The sequence below is a fragment of the Pinus tabuliformis genome, chromosome 1_1 (assembly GCF_031772625.1).
Source record: "Pinus tabuliformis cultivar Carrire ecotype Pingquan chromosome 1_1, CPIR1, whole genome shotgun sequence".
In the NCBI taxonomy this organism is placed as follows: domain Eukaryota; kingdom Viridiplantae; phylum Streptophyta; class Pinopsida; order Pinales; family Pinaceae; genus Pinus; species Pinus tabuliformis.
In genome coordinates this window covers 680,014,146-680,037,587 of record NC_142297.1, presented here as the reverse complement: position 1 = coordinate 680,037,587, position 23,442 = coordinate 680,014,146, and positions in this window count along the sequence as shown.

The window sequence follows — 23,442 nt, the reverse complement described above, 5'->3', positions numbered from 1 at the left end:
GCATTTGATTCTCTTGGAAGGTGTTCATAAGTAAGGAACTCAAAATGACTTGCAAAAATGCTTACTCTTAAAAAATGATGTAATAAAATTGGATTATGAATGTGATAATCTTTGTTCAAATGCATAACAACCAACTAGGAGCCTAACCCAGCCACTAAATTTGAGATGTCGAGAGATATAGGCTCTATAAGGATTTCGATGATGGACATATACTCAACAAAACATTTTGTAGCATTACTAAGAAAGACCCCTTCAAGAACTAAGTAGCTCAGACTCAAGTGTATAAAGAACCCAAGCAACTAATGCAATGTGCTGTATGTGACGACTAGCACTATCTAGATATTCGACATATGGAAAGAGTGAAGTTGACATCTGTGAAAAATAAGACACGTGTATGAGACAAATAACCAAATAAATCCAAAATAAAATAGACACACCAAAATGAAACAAGAATTATATAAATAAAATTAGAAAGTATATAGCTAGTGTAGCACTAGGAAATATACTTTTTGATATAGAGCCTGCTGCAGGGCTCAACTAGTGGGATTCCATCACGGTCCTAAAGTTCATATAAATGTTTGGAAAGGAACTTAATGACAAGATAGGGATTGATCCACATAGGTTGAAGTGTTCTCGCCCTTAAGATGTCGTACTTTTGATCGTAAACTAAAACAAAATCACCCTCTTGGTAAGAACAAGGCTTAACATGTTTGTCATATTGAGCTTTGACTCAATGTTTATGTGCTTCGAGAGCTGGTGCAACATCTTGAAGAGTCTCATCCAAATGATGTAGTGATAGCAATTACTTCTCTTCGGTAGTAGCACTAGGTAGGAGTTTGACATCAAGCTTGAGTGATGGAATTTGACAAACTCTGAAAACAATAGATGACAAACAAGCTAACCATATTATAACAATTGCATAAAATTTCATATGGAAGGATATATTGTTCATATGATCCATATTTTCTAATTAATATTAAGGATAACATGGGGATGATAAATTTATCAAAGTATTCTAGTAGACTTCCTAAATCACTTCATCTAGTCAATTTTGACAAAACAAATACATAAATATCATCATCTCAATAAAGATTAATTGTTCATTTTAAGAATTCAGAAGCGAAATAAATTACCTGAAGAATTTTACAAATGGTTGAGGATATTAATATCCTGTGGATAGTATATGTACATACAAGAGTCTGATAAAATTGTAATTATAACTTACAAGAGAATAAAATTCCCTTTCTCCTACACTATTAAATTTAAGAAGTAGAGATAATAGCACATAAGAGAATGTGATAATAGAAAAACCCCTATCTCTATGAAATTTATTTTGATAGCAAAGAGAAACCCCTACCTCTACATAATTCATTTTGAGACAAAAGAAGAACCTCTACAAGAAATAGGATATTGGGATTTCAATCCAAAACACCAATGTAGAAAAAATTATGTACAAGTGTTTGTATACTACCCTGATTATGTATTAGAAAAACCTTGTACCATATAATCAAACCATAACCAGATTATCTAAGGATCCTAGAACTAAAAAAAATACAAGGGTATTAAATAAAATATGACTTCTTAACTGATTAGACCAACCCATGCATTCTGATCAAGTGTTGAGATTGAGGATATCATGCATTGAATCCAAGAGAAAAATTTTAGAACAATATGCACATTACTTAAAAAGATATTTGATCTCTTCACTAACATGAACACAAACACATGAATTGTAGAACAAAATTGATATAAACTAGTAAGTCCAAGGGGTGGATGTCAATCTCTGTGTCTCCATTTCAACTTCAATGGAAGTTTTTGTGTCCATAAATTGAACACTTATAATAAGAATATTTACTTATTGTTTGGAATCCATAGAATTGTTGAAGGAACGAGCTAGTGGATTTCTTATTAAAAAGTTGGCTATTGAAGATGGTAATAAAGATAGAAGAAAAATAGTAGAGGATAAGGATTGGGACTTAGTGGATAATCTATTTGAAATATAAAATGAGTTAATAAAAGGTATGCATTTGGTTCCGAACTGTGGGAAGATGTGTACTTAGCTTCCACCCATAAACAAGCAACAAATATGGGCCTCAAGCTTCCTAGCATTAATGATGTGCAAGAAATCAATGACCTTGATAACTGCTCAATAAATTTAATTATGCAATGACAATAGAAAATGAGGAGTGTGTTCTAACCAAAGAAAAAACGAGTAGATTCAGAATAGTTAAAGTTGAAGATGTTCAAAGGGCTCATAAAATGCAAAGGCATCTGAAATGGAGAAGGAATGAATGCAGTATAAAGGAGATGACTAATGATGATATTCAAAATTTTAATGTGAGCACAACATCTATGAATGAAATAAGTAATGTTGAACCCTTGTCAGAGATTGTGAATGGTATAAACTTTAGATGTTGTTGCATTAATGGAAATCAAAATGATAAATTGATTCAAACTTTATAAACCCATATGAGTGCAGTAATTTTGTGAGCCACATATCTACTATGGAATTTGTTTAAGATATCTTCCCATCTTAAATTTGCTAAAATATATTCGTTGTTACTTTGTTTATCTAAAGATAATGGTTAGCCAAATCCTGACATGTTAAAATGCTCCAATGATTATGAAGACTCTAATTTTGGTAACAAGAGGAGTCAGACTATGAATATTAATAGTGATGATTAGTCGGATACTAGCAAGACTCTGAGTTTGGTAACACAAGGAGTTTAGGATCCTTGCTATAGCTAATTATGTAATCAAATCAAGTCAGTTGATTTAAATCATGAAGTTGTTGATTTTGAAATGATCACCGATGAAAAATTTCCTTGTGAACATATATTAGGATTAGGTACATATAAGGGTCTTAGAGAAATTTAGTGCATAACATGTGGCAAATTACTGAAAGAGTCAATAGTGATCATAAAACATCCATTGGTTAGAGTTATAGTATGTAAAGCATGAAAATATTGTTATAGATGAGAATGATCTTGATGGTTCATAACCATTTTTTATTGGTGTGGGAAAGGGTGTTCGCTAATCAACTATGACACATGCGAAAGAGTGTTTTGTGACAAGTGCATAACACCAAATTTTGGAGAAAGAAAAATGAAAAAAATAACTAACTCACAATGGATCTTCTTTTTCTACGACCATAATCCACTAGCTTCACTAGAATATGGCCATAATAAGGTTGCCAAGATATCAAGCCACTCTCTGTTGGATTTTGATAGTGATTTTGCATCTTCAAATGACAAACTTCCTGCTTTGGATGTTGGCAAAAGATTGAGAGGAAAGAGAATCAAGAGGATCATTGATGATGCCGAGCTTGGCGAAGAAACAAAGAAAAATATTGTGATTGATAAGGAGTGTCAGGACCACCTTAAGATGTTGCAAGAACGTTCAATGTTTGAAGAATGGTCAAAGGGATAAGCCAGAAAATTAGGAAGGCAGAAAAGCATCCTTGGGCTATGGATCCCGCAGTATGAACAGGACACGGGGACTTGGCTAAAAGAATTTGACAGCTACAAGAAAAGCTCTGGCGCGGGATCATGAAACTTCGGAAACTCAATGATGACTAGGCACGACTGAGGAAGAGAAGTATGACATTGGATGAAGAAATTTTCAAACTGGAAAACGAAGTCGTGCAAGCGAGCCACGAAAATGTGAGTATGAAGGGACCAAGACCAACCAGCACTACTATGGTGTTCGAAGAAATGGTGACCCTGCTATTATGGTTGTAGTCGCACCTTACTAACAAAGGGGAGGTACCAGACAAAGGGGGACATAACACAAAGGCATGTGGAAGGTGCCAACAGCCCGGGCTAGCAGGAAAAGTGAAGCCTCGCACCAAGGGTGCGACCACCTGACTATATGTAGAAGGCACAATCTGAGCGCCCCAGGCAGTTGAAAGATGACGCGGGACTATAAACAAGGCTGCAGGAGATATGTGAGGAAAAGGGGGTCCGTGTAAAGCCCGTCTAGCATAAGGTTCACAATCGCGCTTAAGGGGATGTGCTGCCGCGTGTAGAGGCTCAAATATGACCATTGATGACACTGTTCATGACAAAAAGGCTAATTTAATGCAGAAAGGAGCGGGTGGCAGCCAATTAAGACAAGTATTATGAGTTAGATTCGGGGAGATCTACCGCCAAGCAAGTACTAAGGACTCAAAAATGGAAGGAAGGGCTGAATTCAAATCTGATTGTTACTATAAAATCCCATGGGGTAGTTTTCAAGCAGCTTTAGGGTTGTTAAGGATTGAAGTAGAACAACGTAGTGAGTCCAGTATAAACACAATGTCGAGAACCAGAGTGCGAATTATGGGAGGTAGCCAAGAACCACAGGTGACCCAGGAGGAGCCTGGAGAGGCAACAGGTGCACCAGAGGTCCCGAAGTCCCCACGCACACCGCGACCGCAGAAGAAAAAACAACTGATGGGGCCCATCTAGGTATCACCGCGGCACCCAAGAGTTAGTAAAATCTCGTTGGCCAAAAAGGGTAAAGCTGTCACTATTGAGACAGAAGAGGAGGAGGAAGATCTACAAGACCTAATAGCTCAAATAGAGGCACAGGACGATGAGGAGGAAAATATCTCCCAAGCATCTTTAGGGATAGCGTTACCCTCCTACATGTCCCCATGGAAAGGAACAACGAAGATACCAAAGGACCTGGAGGCCTTGAAGAGTGCGCTCCAAACTCCGCTTCTTCCAGATGATATTAGGTTTGATGGACCGCCACTGGGATGGGTACCAAATATAAAATTTGAAGACTGGGACCTGGCAGATAGTGAGAAATTCCCACAGTTGGCCGCAGACAAACTACGATAGCAGAAATGGTTGCGAGGTGTGGAGAAGGCAGGGTTACTATATCTACGGTGGATACCCCACTACCACTGCGTGCCTATCACTATCTTTGTCATCCGGTAGCTACTGTGTCTGGTACATGATGGGTATCTATGGCCGGAAGAACTGATTCCCATCACGGCTGACTTAATTCACTGAATCTCGAGGCTGTCGATTAAAGTAAGCAGTCTCATAGACATAGCTAGAAAGAGTAGTGACTTGGGCCTTGCAGAAGCTATGAAGGCCAAATATAAGTTAGAGAAAAGGAAGCGAGGTTACATAATTGCAAGTATCAAAGATCGAGGGATGCACGTTGCCACCAAGTTGCTGGCCAGCAAGCTCATGAGGAAATGTTGTGCAAATGAAGTACCGACATCTGTAATTGCATTGGCGGAACAGTGTGCAGAAGGGGTCCAGTTCAATTGGGTGCAGTTTCTGTGTGATGAATTTTTGACAAACTACAGGGAAGCAGAGGACCAAGTTAAGACCTTCCACTATGTGTGGGTGCTCTTATCCATCCTGTTGATTGCCGAAGAGCTACCGGTAGATAGCCAGCTTCCCATCGTGGAACAACACCTACCCGAGGCCACGAGGTATACCTCGCTTTGGGCGACCACAGACGCGGCAAGGATCTGGAAGATAAAGGTATTTTGGACATTTGTAGAGGTGAGCTTACGAACATGGATCAACCGTAGGCCGTGCCTGTCCCCAATGGTATATAACACTTTACAGAGTGTGGTGGAATTCAAGGTAGATATGCATAACTTGTATATCCGGGCATGCAAGGATCCTGTCCGAGCATTAGAAAAGCTGTCGTTTATTGCCACAGATGATGCAATCTTTGAAGTAATGGCGTCATGGTCTCTGGAGTGGCACACCCCAAACTTGGCAGAATTGGAAAAAATTGCAGCGCAACAGAAGAAGAAGGAGACCAAGTTGCGCCTCGCAAAGCTAGTAGAAAGAAAGCATCAAGAACAGGAAGTGGCCATGCTATAGACGATGGTTGAGGCAGCCATGCTAGAGCACATGACACAGACCACAACCATGGCCACTGAAGAAGCCGAGGAAGGCCAGGAAATGCCCATGGAACTAAATATACAGGAGGAGGTGGAGACACAAGAATGCGCGAACCTTACAACAAATGTGACCCAACTCAAGCGACCGTGTGACCAGGAGAAACCTTCTATGCGAAAAAGGACAAGGGCAACAGAGTCCATGGGAGGAACCCTTATTGATAAGGATGCCTTGGTAGAATTGATGATGGAACAAACAACTATGTTGGGGTGCTCAGAGCGCGGCTGCAGGCAGTACAGGTGTGACCCCCTGGAGTGATGATATCGAACCTAGCGGACGATACATCCACAGTTGAGCAGATGGTGCGCGCCCACACAATGAAAAATTTAGTGTTACCAGTAGGCGCCATCATAGCAAAAGCCAAAGGTAATGTGAGGAGTTGGGGGTTGAATTTGGTCGCCCTTCCTAGAGAGACCCTATACCAGCTGCAGGATGGGGTAACCACTGAGCTCCGCACCATGGAAGGCCACCCCCTCCAGGTCTTAACAGAGAAAAAGGAAAATAAGGACCAGGTCAGTCTACAGCATGATGACATGGTCGCATGAAACCAAGAATTGGAGCAGGCCATGGCGAAGGTCTGTATTAGTGTACCAGAGCTAGCTATGCCAGCAGAACTCCCAGCAGCCGAAAAGATTCATCACATGGCCGCAGGATTCTGTAAGGCCCAAGAGGAGGCTGCCAAAGCTCAGTGGGAATTGAACTTGTAGATCACGGAGCTAAGGCTGAAAGCACAACACCCTACACTATTGGAAGTCAGAGAACAGCGCTGTCGCACCCTTCAAGCAGGATTGACGATGATAGAGCATGCTATACAGGATTGCATGGGATTTTTGGATCAGTCCCTTCTTACACTCACATCACTGCAAGAAGACCCAACGTTGCAATAGGTAGAGACAAAAGTACGGGAGTTACAACAAGCTGATGATAATGTCTAGGGGACTGTGCACAAGGTCGCCCTCAATCAGCACTTAGCCAAGATGAGGGACCCCCAATCCATGAAGGAACAGGTGGAAGCTGTGCACCAGAAGGAAGTCGGGCATAAAGCATGCATCTAGCCTTGATTGGAGGAAGCATTCATGATCACTGCTATGATTGAGGGGAAGCTGACTCAACTGCAGGACACATATGCCCTAGGGTAGGAAGGCACCTCCAATAATGCATCAGAAAGTTGTGCACAAGTGATACAGTGGACAGTGGAAGAATGTGTGGCAAATATCAGCACAACATAGAGGTTGCTTGAGATAATAGAAAGCGAGTCGGCCTGCCCATGGTTCGTGGACCATGGGAATGTATAAATAGAGTAGGGCTCTAGGTTTAGAAGGGAGTTTTTTGGTAGCTTTAGGTAATAGAAGTAATATGGGTGTCTGAACATGATCTGAGTCTCTAAAGTGCAAGTTTGGGTCGTAATAGGAGATAGAGGCTCCCACAACTGTGTGTGTGAAGGCTTGGTTAGAGTCTGGAGCTGTGTGCACAGGGCAAGAAGTTGATTGTAATCGGATAAAGGGAATTAATAAAGGTAAGTGTTTATGAAATATTGTGCATCTGATTGCAGATCTATATTTTTATGCTTATGTTATGGTTTTATGCATTTTTTTAATAATTATGGTTGCGCACGATAGTTTTTAACTATTGAATGCTTGATTAAAGACCTTAAGGAATAGATCAGATCTGTAATAACTGCAATAATAATAAGACTCTAGGAAACAACCCATCATATATCTTCACGAAGGCCAGACAGTTATGCAAAGTAGCACGAGTGTGAAGTTCAGTTTGCAACCCCTCCAGACCTCATCAAGACATCCCTAGGGTGCGGATACCTGGTTCCATCACCCTCTCATACTACCTTAGGTGAGACATCAGTTCACGCTTCGCAGACTGTTGCCAAAAGGGCCAGTAGTGTAGGATTTGTTTGGCTAAAACTCTTTTGAACCTGGCTCAGGGCCCAATAAGCCAATAATGTAGTTGTCGATGCCTTAGCTAATGCAACTGCTAAGATGACACTGCTTAGGGATAGGTTTACTGTTGAAATTTTGTATAAGCCTTCTATCCTTGATAACATAACTAATTTACACTTTTGAGATGACAATCAATAGATACCGCACTTCATGGCTAATGTTGATGTCTTCAAGGACACAATGATTGATGAACATGAGCACAATAAGTCTCTGCAAGCTACAACTGATGACAAGAAAGCCATCCTCATCCCTAAGGGTGCGATATCTATCGAAAAGATATATGACTTGTAGAACTACATTCAAGGGCCAGGGAACAACAAAACCCATAGTTCTACCATGATGTGTGAACATAGTAACTTAGGGATGGAACAATATCTGAAGTTCATTAATATTGGTACATGTTGCACACAATAGGAGCGGAAATCCTTTTTATTCTAGTTCAAACATTACCAAGATGTGTTCACAGGGACATACGATGATCTAAAGACATATGAAACATGAATAATCTAACATGTGATTGTGATCAAGGAATGGGTCAAGCTATTTTCAGTAGAAGCTGAGAAAATTACATCCATCAGTTGAACCCCTCATACAGAAAGAGTTGACTAAATTGTTGGATGCATGGATCATTTACAGAGTTCTTCATTCTATGTGGGTTTCTAACTTAGTTCCTGTATGTAAGAAGTCTAGAGAGATCTGTTTATGTCTTTATTTTCGAAACTTGAACCATGCATTGGACAAAGGAAACTACCCTGTTCCATCAATGGAGCATATTTTACAGACAATATCTAGGGCAGAAATGTTTTCCTTTCTTGATGGTTTTTTGGGATATGTCCAGGTTCTGGTAGTGGAACCTGATAGATTGAAAATACCTTCCGTACTAAGTGGGGTACGTTCGCCTACAGGAGAATTCCATTTGGTCTTGTAAATGTAGGTGCAACCTTTCAATGCGCCATGGACGTCGCCTTCTGTGGACTTATCAGATAGAGCATAGTGATGTACGTTGATGATGCAACTGTCCTTTCCATAAAATGATCAAACCACATACGCCATCTTAAGAACATATTCGAGCAATGCCGAAAATACGAGATATCCTTGAATCCAAAAAAGAGCATATTTGCAGTGTGTGAAGGGAGCCTCCTTGGGCACATCATTTCTAGAAGTGGGATCAAGGTTGATCTAGACTGAGTTGGGATGATTACACATATTCCTAACCTAGCCAAAAAGAAAGCCATGCTGTCCTTCTTGGGAAAGAAAAACTTCCTCCAGAAGTTCATCTGAGATTATGCGGAGATAGTGAAACCTATGCAAGACATGATCAAGAAGGATGTGATCTATAGTTGGGGTAAGAAGGAAAAGAATGCATTCACCTGTATCAAGCATTCTATAGCAGATGCGCCTGCACTTTACAATGGAGACTTTCACAAGGATTTCTTGTTATACACCTTCACCTCCGACAACTCACTTGCTACAGTAATCACTTAGAAGGATGAGATGAACGACGAACATACCATCTCCTTCATGAGCGCAAGCATGCAAGGACCCAAACTCAACTACCCCATCATTGAAAAATAAGCATTCATAGTATATAAGGTAGTGAAACACTTCACACACTACTTGCTAAAGAACACTTGCATAGTCTTTGTGCCACATCCAATAGTCCAATCGCTACTTGTACAACAAGAGCTAGGCAAAAGACGTGTGAAATGGATGATAGTTTTGCAAGAGTCTGATCTTGACATCAAGTCAGTTCACACTGTCAAGGGTCATGGTCTCTGCAGACTCGCAACTAAAGAATTCCATGCACAGGAGGAAGAAGAAGAGCTCGTTGGTTGAGAGCAAGAAATCGAGATGTACGATGTAGAGCGAGCACCACCCACTTCATTTGGAAACTCTTGGTACGAAGATGTGTGCCAATACCTTGAGCATGGAACCATACCCTCTTACTTCTTCATGAGATAGAAGAGGGAACTTCGCCTCAAAGCTTTACCTTATCAGTTGCTGCAAGTACTGATTTACATAAAGCATAGTAACGAGATTTTTTGAAGGTGCGTGGAGGCACATGACTCAGAGAAGGTCTTACATGATCTGCATGATAGACTAGCCGGGGGCCACTTCATGGGAAATACCGCTATGAACAATGTCATGTGATCTAGTTTTTACTCGCCCACATTATTCAAGGATTCACATACATATGCCCGCAAGTTCCCAGTATGTCAGTGATGCACCAGAAGAAAATGAAGGCCAGCAGCGCCATTGGACCCTGTTGGAGTGATTGAACCATTGCAACAGTGGGGCCTGGACATCATTGGGGAAATATTCCCACATTCATCGAAACAACACCACTACATCTTGAAAGCTACAGATTACATCACACGGTGGAAAAAAATAGTTATGCTTTACAGATTACATCACACGGTGGACAAAAATAGTTATACTTAAGCAAGTGAATAACTAGGAAGTCATCAGATTCCTTCAACAGAACATCATCTCATGATTTGGTGTCCCGATATCACTTGTTTTTGACAATGAAACTTACTTTTCGTCTTTAAATCTTTATGATTTTTCATTGAAATATGGTATCCTGCTTAAACACTCATATAACTACTACCCACATGGAAATGGTCTCATAGAATCTACAAATAAAAACCTTATCCACATTATTAAGAAGACCATTTACTATGAACAATGTAACTTGCACTCTGCTTTGACAAATGATTTATGGGTCGACCATGTAACATCCAAACCCTTTCTAAACAGTTCGCCATACTTCCTGGTTTATGGTAAAGAATCCATCCTTCTTCCAAACATCTACTTTCCTGCACTCCCATTGTTCCAAAAATCCTAAGGCAAGCCTTGTTTGCTAGTTTAGTGTAGGATAGATACACTTCACAAGTTGCAGGAAGAAAGGATGAAAGAAAAAGAAAAATTCACATTCCACCAGAGTCGTATCAAGAGATGGTTCGACAAGTGTTAAGAAGTCTGCAAGAAAGACTAACTTCGATGTGGGTGACTTTGTATTAGAATGGGACAAACCCCATGAAGACAACGACAAACATAAAAAGTTCCAGTCCCTGTGGATTGGTCTGTATACTATTCAAGAGAAGCATGGGCCACACACGTACAGTCAGCAATCACTTGACGGGAGGATTGACAACCTTCCTGTCAACAACCAAGATATAAAACACTAATTTCAATAAGTCGGGCCACACTTCGTGCCACGTACATAGTTTGTTTACTACTTGTTGTCTTTTCACTTTGCTTTGCTATTTTTTCTTCTTTTTTTTGCTTAATATCATGCTATTTTTGGTTTTATCAATAAGTGTTGCCCTCTACTGAGTTCTAGATTTTGAATGAGTATGTGGTTGAGATCCAAAGAGTCTTGTGACACTGCAACACTTGGCTAGTATTGTGTCCATTTTCTCTATGCTTGGCTATAACTGTCGGTCGATGAAGTCATGACGAAAAATACGAGCCATTTGCAATGGAAGCTCTGGCCCAACCATGAGCCTGTGCCTACACTAGGAAACCCCATGCCTGTACTCAGTCTTCTGTGTGTGTTCAAGCTCATCCAACTAGTAGAAATGGATAAGGGGAAAATATAAACGAGTAAACCCAAATAATGTGACTTACATGCTTCTTTGAAGGAACAAACTCTTATTCTCTCAATAAATTGGGATCCCTCTTCCGCCCCAAAAATAAATAAGTTCTTATGCACAGTCCTCTTTTCAAAAATACAAAGGCGAAAGAAGAGAAAGGCTTCTTCGGCACAAAGGTGAAGCATGCAACTCCACTAGGGTACTGACTAGGCTCATTGGAAGTGGAGCAATGCATGTGTTCCTAAGTGACTCCACTGGGGTACTGTCCAGGCCTATTGGCAGTGGAGCAACACGAGAGATGAAAACTTATACTTTACAAATTTTAAGCTCGGAAGCCAAACTACCCTTCCTGATTTCAAAACACTGTGATCAGGCTAAAACTTGTTATTTTGTTTAACTGAGTTGGAAGAATGTCAACCATGTCTGTCCATGGGGTAAGTGGGGAAGCGGAATTAACCCGCACAATGATTCAATACTCCCTAATAGACCAAGGCTTTGTGCTCTCAATGGACTGAAACAGAGAAGCTGGTATTCAACCACTATGTCGCCAAGTGTTGTAGATATTGCAACACCCTCCATAATTTTGGCCTGCATCCAATTTCAGAGCCTTCCTTGGTTTTTCCCTTGATGTTTGCAAACACTTGGGCTCATCCCATGAGCTTTTGTTGAGTCTTTACACCCTCTTTGCTTGATTGTTCACCATTTGTCTTTTAGCATGTTGGTTGCAATGTCATGCTTACAGTCTTGTTCTGGTTATGTTCAAGATATGTCTTCTTGTGTACAAGTTGTATTTTTTATGTAACCATCTATCGCACTCACACAAGAAGTTTCATGCAATGTCACACAAATGTCATCACAGTCATTCAATGATTTATCTTAAGTGTCGCACTTGTCGCTCACACCCTTTGGTCAGTCACACTAAGAATATGTTGTCTTGTTGCTTCGAGATGTTTTTTCATCAAGTCATGTTGAGTGTGCGTTCGCAAGGTCATGTATACACGAGTTCACTCACTCTCACACTTGACCAATTTTTCCAAATATATGTCAACTGGACCACCCTCCATCAGCCAAACTTCTAGTGAGCTATGCTACATAGTCTCATCCCTTAGTGACTAAGTACTACTACCCAAAATTGTGTAGAGCTTGAGGCTACGTCCCAGGCAGTATGCACTGCGCAATCCTAGAATCATCCTGGCTAATTGTCACTCATAAAAGTGAAGAAGTTTCCCAGGAAGCTATCTCAATCTGCGTTGCCCACAAGCTTATCCATCAAGCCTCTCACTGGTCAACAGGAGATTTTGACTGGGTAGTCACCCCGAGCTTCACTCCTCGAAAAAATTGTGCAAAATTTGTCAGCATACCTACCTCTGCTAACTGAATAAATTGCACAGACAAGAGCGAGAGGCACCTACTACCTGTCACTCCACTATCTCTTAAAATTGCGCAGTTCTGTTAGTTAGTTCCCCTGCCAGCCAGTCTGCTACTTCAACTGAAAATTGTGCAGTTTTCTTGGACGTTCTACTAGCTGCCCGACATCCCACTCAACCTGGAAACTGTGCAAACATGTCTTTCATGACTCCCTCCCAGTTCTGTGTAGTTTTGGTCAGCAAGATCCCACAGCTCGCTCCCAACCTCCCCTAAAAATCTACGTAGTTTTCACTGCTAGAGTTATCTGCTGCCCTCACTTCCTTCCCGGGAAAAATTTGGAAATTCGACCTCCCAGCTGAGCTAGATCCCAAAAAATTTCACTTCCATTCCAGACTGCTCAACCCAACCTCCGGTGACCTTTGTGAATTTTTTCATGACAGTGCCCAAGAGCCCTGCATCCCGAACTAAAATGTGCTTTGCGTAGTTTCATATCCTTTTCCTCTCTCTCGGTCACCTGCACCCAAAAATGAAGGATGATGCATCATGGTATATTAGGGGATTTCTGGATTTGATGTCGTCTCATCATGAGTGATTGCGGATACAGGTACATGAATGAGACATGGTACGACGACGAATGGGATGAGCAAGGAGCGCATGATAGGAGACTTGTTCACGAAGAAAGAAACACGTGAAGCGACCAAGTACCATTGAAGGGGATACATGTATAGGCAACATCAAGCAAACACGAAGACCATTGAAGACTCTGCACACCTTGCCATGTAGAGGTGAAGCTATGATAAACCTAGAGCACACTCGTCATTCAGCAACACTATATCTCAACATGAACACTACCATCAGCATGAACATACCAGCACTGTCATGTCGAGTCATGTCATGAGTCATCTCGGCCACATCACTACTGTGGGCCATACTACTGTAATTAATGTAATGTAATGTGGAATTCCAAGAGACCCACATACGTAGTTGAAGAGTCATGTCAATTGAATATTCATGTAAGTCAAACAGTCATGAGGGAAGTCAAAGAATCACAAGGGTCAAGTTCACCCTTGGCTATATATACCCCTCATTTGTACATGCAAAGGACTTTTCACCTTGGCTCCTCCCACATAGCCTTATAGGTCTGTAGTATTTTCTTTGAGGAGCGAGCAGTGACTCTAATGCCCCACTATCAGGGTTAGTGATGTATGGTGTACGGATGTGTCTTGGAAATTTTTCTTAATTCATAAGCATGTTAACATGTCAGCACATTTTCACACATGTATTATATTCGTTTATAAGACTATTCTTTGGACGCTTGTAATGCATTCTTCTTTAACCTATATTAAGACAGTTAAACTATTTCAGCTATTTTAGTGCATATGATGTTGGAAATGTGTTCTATCAGTTGTTAACGTTGTCTCTCCCATGTGGACTATTCTGTCGGACGCTTGACATATTCATTCCTATAAACTTGTTATAACGATCTTCGCACTCATGTGGACTATTTCATTGGGTGTTGTATGTTACATGTTCACTTTGTGTTTGCGACTGCCACATCCATGTGGACTAATCCACTGGAATTTGCGCATATCCTGTTGTGTTGTGTGTCTCTAACAGAGTTGGGACTATTCCTTTTCGACTTGAGACTCACTCTCACCCTCTCCCTCTGTAGTGAAAGAACTTAGACACAACTTACACTAAGCACTCACCAGGCACATGAACCTTGTTGTTTGAAGACTAAGTATACCACTCTCATGTACTCAAAAGCAAGAGCTAAGGCATGTCTTTAAGATAATGACAACCGAGCCATCATACCGGATGGGACTCCTACACCAAATGGTATGAGGTCTAGTTGAGACTTCATACTTGGGAGATCCCTTGAATGTTGGTGCGTCGAGCACCATCAACAGGTCGAGCGTCGCATTGTGAGAAATATTCTCTCAGTATGAAAATCAATGGTGGTGAACCATGACCAACCATTGTAACAAAGTTTGTGTGAATATGAAAACCAACTTTGGTCAACCATGGTCAACCATATTTATTTTAGTGTTTATAATATTTATCTTAGGGTTTATATAACTTGGGTTTATAATATTATTCCCTTGAGTTTATAATCCCTTGGTTTTTTATTATTAATCCCTTCCATTTTATCTTAGGATTTATATACCTTGAATTTACAATATTAATCCCTTGGGTTTAATACTATTCCCTTGAATTTATAATATCAATTTCTTGGATTTATTAATATAAGAGTTTATATTCGTAGAGTATAAAGTTATTAATGGATTAAAAATTAGTAATATTATATATATATATATATATATATATATATATATATATATATATATATATAATTAAAATTATTTATTTATTTATTTATTTTTATTTTTTATTTTTTTTTTATTTTGTATGGGGGATTTTCGCAGTGCATTATATTAGATATCATTTTTTGGGATTCAACTGCGTTAAGTAAGTCATTCAAAGTATGACCATTTCCATGAGAGGTAGTCGTAAAGTGACTAATTTCTCATGATTTTTGAATAAATCACTTAGCACTCATTGCATCGGGTGATGCTCACAGGGGTGAAGAAGTGGGATTGAAACTAGTGAAATGTGGAGAACGAATCACATAGCATCAATCATCACTTCCGGGGCTTGCACCCGGTAACCAGGACTTCCCAGGAGGTCACCCATCCCAGAACTCCTCTGGCTCAAGCACGCTTAACTATGGAGTTTTTCCCCACAATCAAGCCCACTTAGCTTGCTACCCCATTTGCAAAACCTCAGCAAGTATTGTGCCTCATGAACCATTCAGGTAGAGATCCCTTGACTCTTTTTGAATTTAAGTATGAGGGATTTTCACAGTGCATTATATTAGATATCATTTTTTGGGATTCAACTGCGTTAAGTAAGTCATTCAAAGTATGACCATTTCCATGAGAGGTAGTCGTAAAGTGACTAATTTCTCATGATTTTTGAATAGTTCACTTAGCACTCATTGCATCGGGTGATGCTCACAGGGGTGAAGAAGTGGGATTGAAACTAGTGAAATGTGGAGAACGAATCACATAGCATCAATCATCACTTCCGGGGCTTGCAGCCGGTAACCAGGACTTCCCAGGAGGTCACCCATCCCAGAACTCCTCTGGCTCAAGCGCGCTTAACTATGGAGTTTTTCCCCACAATCAAGCCCACTTAGCTTGCTACCCCATTTGCAAAACCTTAGCAAGTATTGTGCCTCATGAACCATTCAGGTAGAGATCCCTTGACTCTTTTTGAATTTAAGTATGGGGGATTTTCGCAGTGCATTATATTAGATATCATTTTTTGGGATTCAACTGCGTTAAGTAAGTCATTCAAAGTATGACCATTTCCATGAGAGGTAGTCGTAAAGTGACTAATTTCTCATGATTTTTGAATAGTTCACTTAGCACTCATTGCATCGGGTGATGCTCACAGGGGTGAAGAAGTGGGATTGAAACTAGTGAAATGAGGATAACGAATCACATAGCATCAATCATCACTTCCGGGGCTTGCACCCAGTAACCAGGACTTCCCAGGAGGTCACCCATCCCAGAACTCCTCTGGCTCAAGCGCGCTTAACTATGGAGTTTTTCCCCACAATCAAGCCCACTTAGCTTGCTACCCCATTTGCAAAACCTCAGCAAGTATTGTGCCTCATGAACCATTCAAGTAGAGATCCCTTGACTCTTTTTGAATTTAAGTATGGGGGATTTTCGCAGTGCATTATATTAGATATCATTTTTTGGGATTCAACTGCGTTAAGTAAGTCATTCAAAGTATGACCATTTCCATGAGAGGTAGTCGTAAAGTGACTAATTTCTCATGATTTTTGAATAGTTCACTTAGCACTCATTGCATCGGGTGATGCTCACAGGGGTGAAGAAGTGGGATTGAAACTAGTGAAATGTGGAGAACGAATCACATAGCATCAATCATCACTTCCGGGGCTTGCATCCGGTAACCAGGACTTCCCAGGAGGTCACCCATCCCAGAACTCCTCTGGCTCAAGCGCGCTTAACTATGGAGTTTTTCCCCACAATCAAGCCCACTTAGCTTGCTACCCCATTTGCAAAACCTCAGCAAGTATTGTGCCTCATGAACCATTCAGGTAGAGATCCCTTGACTCTTTTTGAATTTAAGTATGGGGGATTTTCGCAGTGCATTATATTAGATATCATTTTTTGGGATTCAACTGCGTTAAGTAAGTCATTCAAAGTATGACCATTTCCATGAGAGGTAGGCGTAAAGTGACTAATTTCTCATGATTTTTGAATAGTTCACTTAGCACTCATTCCATCGGGTGATGCTCACAGGGGTGAAGAAGTGGGATTGAAACTAGTGAAATGTGGAGAACGAATCACATAGCATCAATCATCACTTCCGGGGCTTGCACCCGGTAACCAGGACTTCCCAGGAGGTCACCCATCCCAGAACTCCTCTGGCTCAAGCGCGCTTAACTATGGAGTTTTTCCCCACAATCAAGCCCACTTAGCTTGCTACCCCATTTGCAAAACCTCAGCAAGTATTGTGCCTCATGAACCATTCAGGTAGAGATTCCTTGACTCTTTTTGAATTTAAGTATGGGGGATTTTCGCAGTGCATTATATTAGATATCATTTTTTGGGATTCAACTGCGTTAAGTAAGTCATTCAAAGTATGACCATTTCCATGAGAGGTAGTCGTAAAGTGACTAATTTCTCATGATTTTTGAATAGTTCACTTAGCACTCATTGCATCGGGTGATGCTCATAGGGGTGAAGAAGTGGGATTGAAACTAGTGAAATGTGGAGAACGAATCACATAGCATCAATCATCACTTCCGGGGCTTGCACCCGGTAACCAGGACTTCCCAGGAGGTCACCCATCCCAGAACTGCTCTGGCTCAAGCGCGCTTAACTATGGAGTTTTTCCCCACAATCAAGCCCACTTAGCTTGCTCATTATTATTTATTAATTAATTATGAGTGAATTAATTATTATAATGAATTAATTAACTAATAAATGAATCATCTATTAATTCATTAAATAATAATAAATTCACTAATTTATTAAATAATAATAAATTATTTAATGAATAAATTAATAGTTAATTCATTAAATGATAATCAATTTATTAATTCATTATTTATTTAATTATTTACTCTATAAAATAATGATAATTATTTAATAATAATATATCATATATCAACTACATGATTAATATACATTTATAAAATATCGTTCATAATAAGTAATAATTTAAAATAATGGCATTATTAAAAAGAATATTTAGCAATGATAAATAGACATATTCATAATGATAGCCATTAAATTGAATGATAGGTGAGAGATTTTAATTTTTTTAAACTTAAAAAAGCCATTGTTGTGCATTGTATTAATTAATGAAATCCCTAAAAGTAATATGGAATTTGTGGTAGTTAGTAGGATTATTGGTGGGAATAAAGAATTACATTACAATATCCATGGTAATATAATATGGTTATACTACATTTATTAATGATTGTGAATATAATTTCTTAAAATAATATTTCATCCTATAATTATAAATTAAATATTTTATCATTACTCAATTATAAATATAAATTTGATATTATATATATATATATATATTATTTTTTTAAATGTGAATTTTATTTGGTTTGAATTTTGTATTTTATAAAATAAGAAGTGAAGAAATAAATTGTTATATATTGAGATGATTATAGTAATGAAATATATGTGTAGAATTTAAGGATTCTGCGTTCTATTTTGATATTATTGAGGAGTATTATGTCATTATTATGTGTTTTTAGAAAAAATAAGAAATATATATTTAAATAATTTTATTAACTTAATTTTATTATTGAAATTAAAAAATATTACATTAATAAAATTTATATATAGCTGGATGAATTTGGTCCAATTAGAAAAACATTATTAAAGTTCTTTTCACTACTATCTTAGTTTTGACATTGCTTATTTCATTATGGTTTCATGTTGTTAAGAGTAGAACTATGTTTCTCCACAATATAGGTTTGTTAGAGAATTCTAGAGAATGTAGGTTGTTTTCGAATAGAAAATTCTCAACGCGTTGTGAACTTAGGTGGATTCTATGGGCAACATATGTTGTCACTCATAGTAAGTCATTTGGTCCATATATATATAGTTTCTTCCTTGAATCTTCGTGATCACCATCGATCATATTCCACATTCATCTTTCTCCACCATCCATCGTTATCAATAACCAATCATTCAAGTTTTTTTTCTTTATATTGATGTATATTCTCAATCCTTATTTTATATTTTTTTTAACGAATAAAGGTAATGGCCCGATAACCATCATTCTACTAATCATATTTTTAGTTATTAAGATAAATTCTTTAAATTTTCTTCACCTTGGTTTCCTTAATCACACAAACAACTTTGAAAACACCAATTCCCAAAGTCATTATTACTTTCACACTATGCATGTATATCCCCCTAACTTGTAGGTGTGCTGGAACTATCACTCCATTAATCATATTTCCACAAAAACATATTCTTAATTATTAACTAAGTTAAAATTCCTTATATTTTCTTCTCCTTGCTTTGCTTTAATCATACAAACCACTTTACTTTAAATAGGTCAATGCCCAAAGTCATGATTCCTTTGGCACTGTGCATATCTCTTCACATTGGTAAGCACAAGCAATCTATTAATTCCTGACATGTGGTTGTTGCATCCTGAATCTAGATACCATACATCACTTTGTTTTTCTTGTGCTACATTACAAGATGAAAACATGCTATCATGGTTCTGATTTTCCTTTGTGAAATTTACACTTGGTTTGTTACTAATGTCATATTTCTTCTTTCTACATTTATTAGCATAATGACCATACTTCTTACAGTAATGACGTTGGACTTGAGATTTATCATACCTTTGACCTTGTGCTTGATTTTGGCCTGGGCCTTGACTTGGATTTTGATTGCTGCCCCTTCCATGTGAGCTTGAACGACTACTTATTCCACCTCTATGTGGACTTCTTCCTCTTCCTCTACCTTGACCAAATTAAACTTGTGTCTTGAAGGCATGCTCCAATGATGAGCTTGTTGCTCTATTCGTTCTATGGTCATGATAAATTAGTAATCCATGAAGCTCATCCACTAATAACTATGACAGATCCTTTATCTCTTCTATGGCCACAACAATGGCATGAAACCTTGCTGGAAAACTTCTCAAAACTTTCTCAACTATTCTCCCTTCCTCAAGTGTCTCACCATGAGACCTGATTTGAGTAACCAACCCAATTACATTTGTAAAAAATGAGTCTACGTTCTCAGACTCTTTCCTACAAAGTGTTCCAAAATCTCTTCTCAACATTTGCAATTTTGTTGGCTTGACTTTTTCCATGCCTTGGTAGGATTTTTGGAGGGTGTCCCATGCTTTCTTGGACTTCGTTGATGTTGCAACCCTTGGGAAAATACTTTTACGAACTGCTTGAAAAATTTAGAATAGGGATTTTGCATCCTTCTTCCCGTTTTCCCATCCTTCTTCCCATTTTCCCTTAACAAATCCCTCTCTACTTGAAACAAGGCATTGTATGTTGCTGCATTTGCTAGTTCTGGAAAAGGATTCTCCACAAAATCCCAAAAGTCTTGAGACGAAAACAGGGCCTTCATTGTAATAGCCAAATAATCATAATTTTTCTCGATTAAACTGAGGTATTTGAGGATTAGACAAGCTTGTGCTTGATGTTTCCATTTCTGAGTGTTAAAAAAAAAACTTTCTACCTGCTGGTAAATACACTCAAAAACAATCTACCCTCAAAACAAATTTAACTCCTAGTAAAAACACTTGTTTTTACACGAACAAATCTTTAACCCACTCTAATACCATGTTAGAAAATTTCGAGTGGTAGAGGAGAGTCTGGCTCAGAAATCAGTTGCAGCAAAGTCAACTTCAGTTGCGACATGGATATCACAACTACAGAGAGGCTTAATTGAAATTGAAATTTAATGCACAACAAAATAGAGTAAAACCAGAAAGGTTGTGGTAAATCTACTCATGAGGGTTTAAAACCATATCCCAACAAACCATGCTTTAGATTAAATATTTCAAAACATAGGAGAATACATTCACTTGATAAATGGAGGCTATTGCTCCTGTTAGCTATGCTATAAACCTCAGTGCTTAGAGGTCAAATTCAGGACTGATGGTGGGTTTGTACTGAGAAAGCAATGCGCAACAGTATTTTCACCTTCCTCTCCTTTAGTTTGCTTACACCCTCTTAACCTCTCGCTGCTTCTATTTTCCTCTAAATCCTTGGTGAACCTTAATTTCCCTTTTACCCCGCTGTTTCTATTTTATTCCAAAAACCCAAGTAAATCTTTTTTTCATTTAGCCCCAGGCGCTAAGGTGTTAACACATATAACCGTGCACTTTTGCCAAATCATATTACCCATCGGGGCCCTCACCTGTCATGTTAGTCGATAAACGTGCATGATTTCATCCTGTCGTCTGATCGCATCCGCCATATCATGCGATGGCATTCGCTAGCCCTCATCCCGTAAGCCGCACCTGCGATAACCCACAGGGAAAGCAGTTTCGTGCCCATTGCATTGGCCATGTGTCATCGTTTCACTGGATCGCCCAGCCATTTACGGAAACCACTGCAGCCCCGTGGGTGGTGCGGGGAATACCCCCCGCCCACTATACCACTTTCCCCCCGGCCATTATCATCCGCGCAACTTTCGCATGCGATGACCGTCAGATCTACCTAACTGTGATTCGACGGCTCACGTTACTCCATCCACGTGTCCTCCCGATACTCCCTGTCAATTGATCTCGGCCATCCATGTATGTGATCCAATGGCCCACACCTGTTTAACCCGCTTCTGTCAAAATTTTCCCCTCCGATACATCCTCGCTGTTGATCCATGTGATCTAACGGCCGAGCCTTGTTCTTCTCCTGTGCACACCTCTGCCTTACTGTCTGTACCAATCCTAACTGCTCTCTGCTACCAAAGAATGAAGACGATCACCTACCTGTACCTGGCATGGTTAAAGCTTCAACAACTAGATTTAAAGGAGCAGCATGGCCGAAGAGGAAAATGCAGAGTTCGAGCAGTCAGCGACATTAACCAGTTATGGCATTCCTCTCAGGAAACATTCCACCTGCTCAGGAAGGACAACACAGTACCAGAGAAAGGCCGATTTGTTCATTAAGACAATCAGATCATAGCAGAGGCCCATATCTGAGAATTAATGTGTAAGGTGGTCAGTTATGACCCCTCCACGCCTATGTTAGCAGAGATTTTTCGTATTCAACCTCCATATATACCCACAAAGAAGATCTGTTGAGGGTTGATGAATGTTATTTTTGATGTAAGGTCCAACTTCTGGAGACTGTAACTACTGTGATACCTGTAGCGTCTGGTCTTCATTTTCAGCTAATGCAAGCTTCTTTTGCTGTTAATTGCTCACTGTCCACTTCTTCTTCTTTGTTGTAGGTTGTGCCTGTTATGCATTTATTCATGTGTTGTAGATGTTTAGCATTAAAGGGGCTGTCATCCCACATTTGTGTTAGAATCTAGCTTGTATCATTGAATTTGTATGTAGGTTTCTGTTGTTTTAATGCCAGAGAGCTGTCATCCTATCTATGCATTAGGAAATAGATTTGCAGACCTATTTACTGGTTGCAGCTAGCCATCATAGGGTCCTGTGCATCTGCTGGTGTGATCAGTGTTCTCCATCATCACATTTTCCTTAAAAGTGTGAGTAATTGGTGGTCTAAAGCCTAGTAGTCTAGGGGTGTTCACCCATGTCTAGGGACAAGCATAGTAGAAGTGGTTATCTGGCTTGAATATGTCGCATTTCTTTCATTCATCCACCATTTTCCAACATTTGTGTTGAGTTTGTAATGTTCCTGAGCATCTCCGAGTTACAACCTAGGAGAGTTTCTTGGGGTGATAACATTAATTGGTGCCATTGCTAGGGAGAGGAGAATTGAAGCTCAGCTTCCCTTGGACAACGACAGAGTTCCAGATTTTGATGATAGACAAGGTCTGGGAACATGATTTGGTTGTAATCATCTATCTGGTGACTCCACTGGGGAATACCATCCTTTGGTGACTCCACATTGAAGTTCTGGCTCAGTTTGTGAGGTGTGTTCAGAGATATCTTCAGAAATCACCGGCTGAACTAGTGCCTAATCCTGAGAAGATCGTTCGGCAAAAGAAAATACCGCAGTAAGGAGCATCACGACCAGGTAAGACTTAAAAGTTCCATGTATCTCTATTAGTGAAACTCACCTTCAGAGATTCATAAAGCTCCTTAGTCATTCATTTCCCTTTCGGACCTCAGTTGAAAGAAGCATCCATGTTGTCCATCGTATTCCTCTGTCTCTGTCATTCTTTTCATTGATTCATATTACTCAGTCTACCAGTATCCTTTCATATTCCTGAGTCATGGCAAGCCAACAAGCCCTGACAAAGAAAGAAAGAATAGTTGCTGCTAGGTATGGACCCCTGGTCTTGCCTACCCCTTTGAATGCCATGCCTATACTAGATTATCAAGAAGCTATGCCTAAGTTTACTAGTGCAGAAGGAGTATCAGCTGAAG